Source organism: Pipistrellus kuhlii, unplaced genomic scaffold (assembly GCF_014108245.1).
Source record: "Pipistrellus kuhlii isolate mPipKuh1 unplaced genomic scaffold, mPipKuh1.p scaffold_m20_p_4, whole genome shotgun sequence".
In the NCBI taxonomy this organism is placed as follows: Eukaryota; Metazoa; Chordata; class Mammalia; order Chiroptera; family Vespertilionidae; genus Pipistrellus; species Pipistrellus kuhlii.
This window is the reverse complement of record NW_023425540.1, coordinates 35,563,542-35,576,527: the sequence shown is the minus strand read 5'-3', so window position 1 is coordinate 35,576,527 and position 12,986 is coordinate 35,563,542.

Genomic DNA, 12,986 nt, shown 5'->3' with positions numbered 1-12,986 from the left:
ATCTATTCTGCGAAGAGATGTCAAGTTCATAAAGGTTTCATGTCTGGTGCTATTATCTCAGTGTCAACTATGGAGATTTCACATAATGGGCATTCCAAAAGGATCTAGTCAAGAGATATGAATAAAGGTCTCACACTGAAGCAGTGGAGTATAGTAGAACCAGCATAAGTTTTAGATCTGAGTTCAAATCCTCATTTTTTTCAATTATTGTCTATGTGATCTGCAGCAAGTTGCTTAACCATTTATCTTTGTAAAAGGAGATAATATCTATTTTACAAGGATTATGAGAATTTAACAGGATAATGGTTTATTAAAACTTCCACTGTGGCCCTTGCTGGTGTTGCACAATGGTTAGAGTGCCAGCCCACCCACCAAAGGGTCATGGGTTCAATTCCCAGGCAAGGGCACATACCTGAGTTTGCAGGTTGGATCCCCTGCCCTGGTTGGGTCTCATTTGGAAGGGAATCAATAGGTATGTTTCTCTCACATCAATGTTTCTCTCTCTCTCTCTCCCCACCCCCTTCCATCTCTCCCTTCACCCTCTTTAAAAAGCAATGAAAAAAACAAAAACAAAAACAAAACAAACTCCCACTGTGTGAATAGGTAGTATTTCCTAGGGTCTGTGTTTCAAAATACATACAAGTCTTTAAAAATTGAATGGGTTACAATTCCTGTTCTAAATAAATTTTCACAAATCCCAGAATATCATGCAAATTTGGGGTATTCACAGTAGGGAGAGATAAAGTGTGTTTGAGGGAATCAGAAAATAAGGTGGTATATGAAATGGTCCTTACAGGATAGTTAAGATTTCAACAATTAAATTGCACAGGCATGCCAAAACCGGTTTGGCTCAGTGGATAGAGCGTCGGTTCGATTCCGGTCAAGGCATGTACATTGGTTGTGGGCACGTCCCCAGTAGAGGGCGTTCAGGAGGCAGCTGGTTGATGTTTCTCTCTCATCGATGTTTCAAGCTCTCTATCCCTCTCTCTTCCTCTCTGTGAAAAAATCAATAAAATATATATTTTTTAAAAATGCACAGGCATATCTATATTAAACAAAGACTTATATGCAGGGAGGTAAAAAAGTACTGTGTGTGACTGAAAAAAGGTACTGAGTATGACTCTTTGGGCTGTAATGTAGGGATGGCACAGGGAAGTAGTGAGAGATATGCAGGAAATGTGGGGTGGGGCAATATTGGTGGTGTCCAGTTTTTTAACCTAGTAGACAATGGGTAACTTGATACTTTGGAGGCAGGCCTATGGAATACGTAATAGGATCGGAGGGTGGAAGCACCAAGAGTAGAAAGACGAGTTAGGAGAAGCTGCTAGCATTGCACTATTTTAGGTAAGAGATAATAAAGGCCTTAGCAAAGGGAGAGCAGAGGAAATGCAGAGAAGACACTGGAGAGGCACATTTCAGAGAACTGCCCCATGCTGGCAGGGGATGGTGCGGTTGGGGGTGGGGGAGACAATGGAGGATAATACGCACCCCAACCATGGATCAAACCCACCACCATCTGGGTATGTGCCCTGATGGGGAATGGAAACAGAAACCTTTCAATGTACAGAATGACGCTCCAACCAATAGAGCCACAGTGGACAGGGCTTGTTTTAGGTTCTTAAAAAACTTCTGTATGATTTCCAAAGTATATTTAAAAAGAATCTTTTATTACACTAAACTAATAATGTGTATTTAATGATAAATCACAAACTTTGTCCTGGACACGACATGGAGGCATGAGGGATGGTGTCAATGGAATCTATGTGCCTTCTTCTCTTGTGGTTTACCCTCAGAGCAAGGAAATATAATTTTAAGAGCCTATTTTAAAGTAATGAATGACCCCTAGTGCAATCTTAATTCACATTGCCCTTAGCATTTACTGTGTAAACATGTTAGACCTCCACCTTCACTTTTCCTTCTTTTTATTGTCATGGGTCCTACTTTAAGATAGGGAATTATAGCAACTGCTGGGGTTCTTATCCCAGCCTTAACAAGGGGTTCACCAATCTGGAGAAAGGGGCTGATGCGTAGGTTTGAGAAGGAGTCCAAAGACAAAAGATAATTTTGAAGGGCATTGGAGGTTAGAGGATCTTCAGCTAAAGGAACTGAAGACTACTGCCTTGTCTAGGGACCCATGCTATTTATTTAACACAATTTATCCTAAGACAAGGTGGAAATATACACTTCAAAGGGTAAGGTTACAGAAGCATTGTCAGTTTGTGAAATAGGCTACATCTGTTCAGGTGTTTTGGCCAATAGGAGGCAATAAAATGCCCTGAGCTGTCTGGCAGCAAACAATTATCCTATTCAGATTTGGGGGAAGTGCCATTTAGCATTTATACAGGTAAACTACATATGTGGCTCACCCTTGTTGAGCTGCCCAAGCTTCACCAACCTTTTGGTGAAATTCTTGTAATTATTACATGCTGGAATTGGTTCTTGGCAAACGACAATATTAATAATAAAGCTCTTTCTCTGTACCAGCCCTTTTATAAGTGCTTTATTTTTATTTGCTTCTATAATTCTCATAATAGTTCTATGAGGAAAGCATTAGTACCGTGTTTCCCTGAAAATAAGACATCCTCCGAAAATAAGACCTAGCACATGGAAAAATAAGACATCCCCTGAAAATAAGATCTAGCGCATCTATGGGAGCAAAAATTAATATAAGACACTGTCTTATTTTTGGGGAAACAGAGTAGCACTTCTATTTTACAAATGATGAAGTTATATAAAAGGAGAAATTAAGTAACCCGCCTAAATTCCCACAGCATACAAATGGCAGGGTGGGAATATGAACTTTGAAATCAGGCTCCTAAGCACACAGTGTAAACCACTACACTTACCATCTTTTGTATTAGCATAATACAAATTCTGACCCAAGTATGAGTACCACTATTTCTCCTTCAATAACAAACTTTCTCCTGGTCTCAGTTGATAAGAGTGAAGTGAACTCTTATGAATTTGTTATAAATATTTTTGTATTGATTTTGAGAGAGAGAGAGAGAGAGAGAGAGAGAGAGAGAGAGAGAGAGAGAGAGAGAGACATCGAACAGCTGCCTTCTGCCTGCCCTCTACTAGGGACTTAGCCAGAAACCCGAACAGGTGCCCTGACAATTGAACCCATGACCTCCTGGTTCATATGTCAACATTCAACCTTTGAGCCACGCTGCTGGCCAGGTGGCCATCAACATTTTTAAGCTAGTAAGTGTTAGGTCCCCAAAAGAGGAATGCATGAGGCCAGAATGGTGAGGAATTATGAATTTATTCCATCATATGCACACCAGATAGCTGAGCCTGGATGGCTCCAGAAGGACTTTTGGTGGGCTTTTTTCTGGGTGGAGACTTTATGCATACCCGGAGGAGAAATAATGGAATGTGCTCACCACAAGTGAAATGTGGTCAAAGGGAATGTCCATAGTGAAATGACCTGAAAAGCCAGTTCCAGAGGGAGGGCTATCAATTCAATTGCTCAGTCAAACCTAACAGTAAGTACTCTAGCTTACACATGGAAAATGACCAACATATAATTGTTGACGATTCTAAAAATAATGAAACCATGACTTATAATACTGTTAGGTAGGAACTTGTCAAGTGAAACCAACAAATATTTCTTGAAAAAGCATTTCAAAGAAAGGACAAGAAAGCTAACGGACAGTTAAATAGGAATTCAAGAAGCTGTACAGGTGGAGTTACAAATATTTCTGATATCTAAAAATCTCATCTTTGTCACACAGAAGGGGCATATTATTTGTGGAAGTTAAGGTCTTTAAAATCAGTGTAAAAAAGAAACTCTATCAGGATAGCAAGACTTTTTTTTAAAATCATATGAAAGGGAGACTGTCAGAGTCAAAAATATTCATGAAATCTCTTTATATATCATAAAATAGTGTGCATATTTCATTTTAATATTGGTAGAAATTATTGTGCCCACCACATTTAAGACCCCAGACTATTAGAAGAACTGTCAATAGATAATTAAGCATTCCAGACTTTCTATTTATAAGATCTAACTATGAAATCCTAAAACGAATGAGAATTAGGTAGCTAATGCTAATGTGTTCCTGTTTGCCTAAAGGTTGCTCTAATCCAGTGATTTTCTTTTTTTTTTCTTTTTTTAATTTAATCTTTATTGTTGAAAATATTACATATGTCCCATTTTTCACCCATTGACCCCCTCCAGCCTGTCTCTGTCCCCCACCCCAGGCCTTTACCACCTTATTGTCTGTGTCCATGGGTTATGTATATATGCATACAAGTTCTTTGGTTGATCACCTCCCACCCACTCACCCTCTGAGATTCCATACTCTATTCCATGCTTCCAGGTCTCCGGATTCACTCCATTCATCAGTTTATTTTGTTTATTAGATTCCACATATGAGTGAGATCATGTGATACTTGTTTTCCCCTGACTTAATCCAGCGATTTTTCAACCAACGTGCTGCCAAAGGCATAATGGTGTGCCTCAAGAATTTTTACAACATGCAATACCTAACTAGTTAGTCAGAGGCACCTGACTTCTTTTTCCTTAGATTGTCAAATTAAAAAATGACAACAGCCAACACAACAATAGCTGTGAATGAACCAAAATCATACCTTTTTTTTTTTGTCAGATCAGCAAAAAATATATTTTTTGGTGTGCTGCAGAATTTTAGTAATTCGTTTATGTGTGCCACGAGACGAAAAAGGTTGAAAATTGCTGTTCTAATCTATGCTGTTCTAATCTAATCTAAGCTATTATATTACAGATGTGCTTGTTGTTATGACTATTAGCCCTTTACTTGTGATGTATTTTGCAAGTAGTGTCTTCCACTTTGTCTTTTGATTTTGCTTCTGGTGATTTTTGCTACATAAAGTTTTTGTAAAAAATGCAGTCTTTTATTACATTTGGATTTTGAATTATAGTTCAAAAGTCTTGCCCACACCCAGGTTATAAAGGAATTCATCAGTGTTTTAGTGCTTGTTTGGTTTTGTTCTTTACATTACGACCTCTGATTCCTTTGGATTCTCTTCTTGGGTATAGTGTGAGGTGTAGATCCAATTTAATCTTTTGACCAATGACTATATTCTCTGCAGCCACACATCTATAAACTCTCCCTTAGGGTGAGTCACTTAGTGAATCACATTGGTTTTTTTGTTTGATTCTAAAGAATAGTATGTTCTGAAATGTTTGTAGATTCTAAGGGTGTACCTTATCTGGAGCTCTAGTGCCTCATATAAAGAATATTGCATTTACAAAATACTTTTCTGATTGGCCAGACCTACTCAAACAAGGATTGTGGAAATTTTAAATAAGGTGAATGATATGGTTTTCATGATTAAGGACTTCAACTTGTGGAAGTACTTGTGATTAGAAAACAATTGAAGGCAGCATAACTACTAGACTTTCCATTTTGTGTTATTTCCTAAATACCAGGAAGTATTTCTCTGCACTAAGGCAATCAATCTTTGAAGGAGTTGCCTTTGAATTATTCATTTCATTCCTTTCTTCTTATTAAATTTATTGGGATGACATTGGTTTATAAGATTACATAGGTTTCAAGGGTTCATTTTTATGATCCATTTCAACTGCAAGTAATGGAGAATTTAACTTACAGAGTCTTAAACATTATTCCCCCCCTCTTATAGCAAGAAATCTGCAGATAGGTGGTTACCAGCTTTGGTCCAGCAGCTCAACAGTGATAGGTATACCATCTCTTTGGTTCTGCTGGCCTTTACCCATGGTTCCAAGCTGGCTGCTGAAGCTCCAGGTGTCACACACAGGTTCTGGAGAGTAGCAGAATGTGCTACCCTAAAGTATACCACTTTGGCATAAGGATTCTTTTTTTTTTTTTTTAATTAATTTATTTTTTTTTACATATTTTAATGATTTTTTTTGCCCCCCTCCCTCCCCCATATCCCCTCCATCCCCATAGTTTTATGTCCATTGGTTGTACTTATATGCATGTATACAAGTCCTTCGGTTTATCTATTATCTCCCCCAGATCCTCCTCCCCTCCCCGCTGTAATTTGATAATCTGCTTGTTGCTTTACTGTCTCTATATCTATCTTTTGGTTCATCAGTTTATAATGCTCTTTATTATCCACAAATGAGTGAGGTCATGTGGTGTTTCTCTTTCATTGATTGGCTTATTTCACTCAGCATGATGTTCTCCAATTCCATCCAGGTTGCTGCAAATGATGAGAATTCCTTCTTCTTTATGGCAGCATAGTATTCCATTGTGTAGATGTACCATAGTTTTTGGATCCAATCATCTGCTGACGGGCACCTAGGCTGTTTCCAAATTCTGGCTATTGTAGATTGTGCTGCTATGAACATAGGGGTGCATATATCCTTTCTGATTGGTGTTTCTAGTTTCTTGGGATATATTCCTAGGAGTGGGATTACTGGGTCAAATGGGAGTTCCATTTTCAGTTTTTTGAGGAAACTCCACACTGTTCTCCACAGTGGTTGCACCAGTCTGCATTCCCACCAGCAGTGCACGAGGGTTCCTTTTTCTCCGCAACCTCGCCAACACTTGTCGTTTGTCGATTTGTTGATGTTGGCCATTCTGACAGGTGTGAGATGGTACCGCATTGTTGTTTTGATTTGCATCTCTCGTATAAAGGATTCTTTTGAACTACAGGAATTAAAAGATTAGCTGATGCAAAAAGGACACTTGGATCTCTCCTTTTACTCCTGAAAGCAGGAGACAAAATTCCCTTGTAAAAGATGCCCTCCCTGTACCAAGAGGAGAAGGACGTTTTCATCAGAGATAAGGAGCTGAGACCAAGTGAAACCTATATAAACAGACTTTGTTATAAATAGCCCTATCTTCCCTTCGCTTCCCCATATATTTTAGTTATGCTTTCACAATTACTACTCTATGTTCAACTTAGTGTGTACTAGTAAGTACTTAGTTCGAAATGCTTTTTGGGTCTTCACTTTCCTAGAAGGTTCTCATGTAAATGTAAAAGTAAAATATGCATGCTTTTCTTCCTTTTATCTGTCTTATGGCAACTTAATTCTTAGGCCCAGTCAGAGACGCTAGGAAAGGTGAGAAAAGTTTTGCACCCACCCTCCCGCGACTCCAATCCTCCTATAGTTCAAAGGAGGAATAGGATGAAGGGGCATACAATCTGACTTGTTTCTTTTATCAGAAAAAAAGTATTTCCCACTTTTTCAGAAGACTTCTACTTATGTCTCCTTGGCTAGACTCCGTCACATGGCCACCCCTAAATTCAAGAGAAGCAGGGATATAGAGCATTTGGGTTTTTAAATTTTTGTTAGGAGAAACAGCAAGGGAGAGGGGGTTGGGGGTAACTACTCAGTAAGCCAACCAATGGACTTGGCTGCATTGAAGTATCTAATTTCTGCTTGCTGAAAACAATGCCTAACATGGCAAAAGTCTGAATATACAATGCCAGATCTTATAAAATTTCTTTAAATAGGACAATTGTGTATGCTATTAGGTAGAAATATATATGTATATTTCAGAGGGGAAAGGAAAAGGGAGAGATAGAAATAGCAATGATGAGTGAAAATCATTGATCGGCTACCTCCTGTATGCCCCACACTGGGGACTGAGCCCACAACCTGGGAATATGCCCTGACTAGGAGTTGAACTGTGACTTCCTAGTTTATAAGTCAACACTTAACCATTGAGCCATACTATCTGGGTAGATAGGAAATATCTTGATTCCCACTTTCAGAAACTTAGCAGGTGATGAGCTCATTATTTTTTATGTTGTGTGGAATACTGATTTCATTTTTTATTTTTAAAATATAATTTATTTATTTATTTTTTACAGAGAGGAAGTGACAGGGATAGAGAGTTAGAAACATCAATTAGAGAGAGAAACATTAATCAGCTGCCTCTCGCACACCCCCCATTGGGGATGTGCCCACAACCAAGGTACATGCCCTTGACCAGAATCGAACCTGGGACCTTTCAGTCCGCAGGACGATGCTCTATCCACTGAGCCAAACCGGTTTCAGCAGAAAAAGTTTTTAAAAGCATCTAAAGACAATAGAAATCCATATATTTGAACTCAACATAGTGACTTCCCAGTTGAAAGGGCATGTAGAGGAATAGAAAAAGAAAATGAAAGGGAGAATGGTTGTAATCAAGATATTGTCTGGTTCAGTTGCTAAGCTTTATATATAAAGAACTCTTCAGATACTAGGCACAAAATCATAAGAGAAAAAAATACTTTATCTCTGATTTTTCTATAGCAGCATTTAACACCAGAATACAATGAAGTTGTGTCTGTAAGCTCTGAGAAAATGTATTACCCAAGAATATTATACTCAACCAGGTTGAACTGAACTTTAAATGCAGCTGGCAGAAAATCTTACACCTGAAAGTACTCAGGGAATATGACACTATGAGCCATTCTTTAAAAATGTATAGATGGGTGAATCCAGATAATAAAAAGATGACTTGGAAGAGTGTTAAAAGGACAAAAAGGAGTCTAATGCTAGAAAAAAAAATGGAGGAATGTACACATTTAAAAATATATATATATAAATATATATATATATATATATATATATATATATATATATATACATAAAATTTATTTTTTTACAGAGAGGAAGGGAGAGGTATAGGGAGTTAGAAACATTGATGAGAGAGAAACATCGATCAGCTGCCTTCTGCATACTCCCTACTGGGGATGTGCCTGCAACCAAGGTACATGCCCTTGACTGGAATCGAACCTGGGACCTTTCAGTCCACAGGCCGACAGTCTATCCACTGAGCCAAACCAGTTAGGCAAATGTACACATTTTTGGAAGGAAAATATATGTGACCCAAATCTATGGGAAACCGGACAAGTTATCCTTTAAGTATAAAGGCAAAAGGCAGACTTATTAAAGATAAAGAAACTCAATAGGTACAATACCTATGAGTGCTATTGAAATGCTACTTGTTGAAAAAATTCAGTGATACAAGAATGAATGAAAATTTAAAACTCAGGATGGAGAAAATGTAAAAAGACTGGCAAATTTATATGAATTTAAATATGAAACAGGGGAGATCCAAGATGGCTGCGCCCAGGTGAACACCTAGCCACAGCCGCACACGATTTCAATAAAATACAACTAAAATATAAAACGGACATTGCCCAGATCTACAGGAAGGTTGACTGACTGGAAATTCTACAGCGAGAAGCAAGGAGAAAACCAGAAGGAGGCGCGGAGGAGCTGGGAAAGCCCAAGTTACGGAGACACGGAGACACGGCGCGCGGAGAGGACGGAGCCAGAGAGGAGGGAGGCCGAGTGCCTGGCGGGTGTTCCCAAGCAGGAAGGAGATAAAACTCCGACTGTGCTGGCCCCCCGACTGCTCTGAACCCCAGTTCTAGGCCAGACCCCGGGGACTCAGGCTCAGCCACAGGGAGCCGGGCTGTAAGGCGGAACCCCGGGGAAGTGGCCAAAGGAGGTCCCAGCGATGCGCACACTGCGCGCAGAGAAGGGACAGTCGGCTGTGCCGCAGGATTGCCCTGATGGGAAGGAGACTGGGTCTCCTGACTGCTCTGAATGCCACCTCCAACTCCACTTCCAATGGAACTGAACCCCAATACCGGGCTCATTGTGGGAGAGCAGACTGTTTGGCAGCAGGTGAAAATCGAGGGCACCTTTCTCTCAGAGGCGCCGGCAGCAAGGACTGAAGGACCCGCATAGGGCGGGGCTGAAGGAAGCCAAAGCTGCAGGCTCCACCCTGAAACCCCGTCCCATCTGTAACTGCGAAATGCGACAACAAAATAGATCACAAATGAAAGAAATGGAGGACAAAAAGCGTCTGGATATAGAGTTCAAATCTACACTTATAAGGTTTTTCAAGAATTTCCTAGAAAAGATGGATAAGACCTATGAGTATATGAAAAGAGATCAACTAGAATTAATAAGGAGTCATCAAGAAATGATAAGGGATCAACAAGAAATAAAGAATACATTGTCTGAAATAAAAAATATTTTACAGAGTCCTAAAAACAGAAGGGAAGATCGCAAGAATCAAGTCAAAGATTTGGAACATAAAGAGCCAGAAGACACTCCTCCACAGAAGCTAGAAGGCATGAGAATCCAGAAAATTGAAGATAATGTAAGAAACCTCTGGGACAACTTCAAGCGAACCAACATCAGAATTATGGGGGTCCCAGAAGATGAGACAGAGCAAGATATCGAAGACATACTGAAAGAAATAGTGACAGAAAACTTCCTCCACCTGGTGAAAGAATTAGACTTACAAGTCCAGGAAGCGCACAGAACTCCAAACAAAAGGAATCCAAAGAGGACCACTCCAAGACACATCATAATTAAAATTCCAAGAGCAAAAGACAAAGCGAGAATATTAAAAGAAGCAAGAGCAAAGAAGGTAGTTACCTATAAAGGAGTACCTATACGATTGTCAGCTGACTTCTCAACAGAAACCATGCAGGCCAGACGGGAATGGCAAGAAATATTCAAGGTGATGAATAGTAAGAACCTACAGCCAAAGATAATCTATCCAGCAAAGCTATCACTCAGAATCGAGGGTCAGATAAAGAGCTTCACTAATAAAAAAAAGCTAAAGGAGTTCATCACCACCAAACCAGAATTATATGAATTGCTGAAGGGGGTTCTTTCAGAAGAGAAAGTAAATAAAGATAAAAATTATGAACAACAAATAATATAACTATCAACAAGTGAATCTAAAAACCAAGGAAATTAAAAAAAAAATCTGATGAACAATAGTAACTGTTGAATATAATAGAATCAGAGGAATGGAAGGGGAGTGAACTGACGATTCTTGGGGAAAAGGGGAGATGGGGGCGTGGGAAGAGAGTGAACATAAACTGTGCACCTATGGATGAGGACAATGGGGAGTGGGGAAAGGGCAGAGGGTGGGGTGGGAACCTGGTGGAGGAGAGCAATGGTGGGGGGAAAAAAGGAACATTTGTAATAATATGAACAATAAAAACTTATTTTAAAAAAAAACTGATACATAAAAATAAATAAATAAATATGAAACAAAGACTAAATTGACAGAAATTATTATTATAAAAATGTGATTATATAAATATGATTGTGTAACTACTTATAAATATATAAATGTATTTAACTATAAATATAACCTTTGATAATATAAAAATAATATAACTAAGAAATATTAAGTGATGGTTATGGACTACAAAAAGAATATGTAATAAAAAAATAAGACTGTTAATTTCTTTCTTTCCTAGCAGGAAGTCAATCAACATTTGAATAGTCAGGTATTCTTTGACTATTGTGCAATCTTTCTATATAATAAAGAGGTAATATGCAAATTGACCATCACACCCTCACACAGGATGGCCACCCCCATGTGGTCACATGATGGTTGCCACAAAGATGCTTGGCAAGGGGGGAAGTTGTGGGCAATCAGGCCAGCAGGGGAGGGCAATTAGGGGTTACCAGGCCAGCAGGGGAGGTCAGTTGGGGTGATTGGGCCAGCAGAGGAAGGAGGCCAGTTTGGGGGGATCAGGCCTGCAGGGGAGGGCAGTTAAGCATTGATCAGGCTGGCAGGGGAGTGATTAGGGATTGATTAGGCGGGCAGGCAGAAGCGGTTAGGTGCAATCAGGGAGGCAGGCAGGCCAGTGGTTGGGAGCCAGCAGCCCTGGATTGTGAGAGGGATGTCTGACTGCCACAGGAATTGGGCCTAAACTGGCAAACTGACATCCCCCTAGTGGTCCCAGATTGTAGAGGGTGCAGGCTGGGCTGAAGGACACCTCCCACCCCCAGAGAATGAATTTCATGCACCAGGCCTCTAGTTAAGATATAAATCACAAAAATAATGCCTCATATCTTGAAAATTAAATAATACACCTTCACATACCCATGAGTCAAAGAAATTGTAAAATCTTTTGAGCTGAATAATAAAGATTCAACATACTCAAACTTGTGAAGTATTATTCAAGTGGCATTTAGAGAGAAATCTGTGCTTTTAAATGCATATATTAGAAAAGAAGATAAGGAAATTACTTTCATTTCCTTCTCAGGAGGCTAAAAAGTACATCAAATTTTAAACCTAAAGAAAGCAGAAAGAAATAAGTAATAAAGATAAGATTATAAATCAGTAAAATAATAAACAAATTTACAATAGAAAGAACAAAGCTTAAAGTTGAGTCTTTAAAATGAGAAAGGCCTTGCTGGCATGTCTCAGTGGTTAAGTGTGGACCTATGAACCAGGAGGTCACAGATCAATTCCCAGTCTGAGCGATGCCCAGATTGCATTGCAGGCTCCATCAATGATTCTCTCTCATCATTGATGTTTCTATCTCTCTCTCCCTCTCCCTCCCTCTCTGAAATGTATAAAAAAAAATATTTTTTAAAGTTGATGACCCCCTATCAAGATGAAAAAAAGAAAACAAACACTAACAATATCCAAAATAAAAAAGGAGGTCATTACTATATCCTGTTCATAATAAAAAGATGTTGACATACTTTTATAAACAGTTCATGCCTCCTATTTAACATACTGCATTGTAACCCTGGATTTACTTGTCTGTCACTGAACTTACACTGAGACAAGGAGCTCAGACAATGACAAGAGGTATTATCTGTACCATCCCTGTTTAGTTCACAGGAAGTGCTCAATAAATGCAGAGATAATAACAGAGAGGGAGCACCTATTACCCAGGATTGTAAACAAACACTGCTTTCAATAGTTTTTATTACTCAACCAATAATTGATGGTTGGGGTACTCAAGACTTTTTTTTTTTTAGCTGTAAGTCTAAACAATAGCAATTTTTAAACCAAGATATTAAGGAAACACACACACACACACACACACACAATCTATTTTTTTATTTAAGAAAAAGATAAAATAATAAAATAAACGATATTAACCCAAAGCAATAGAGAGCTTTGAGCTAAATCCAATTTATCTTTCCTCTATTGTACACGGACCAATACTACAGACCAATACTATATCTTCTTATGTAATTTTAAATTCCATCCAGGTTATTTCCTCATCTGTCAATTTTA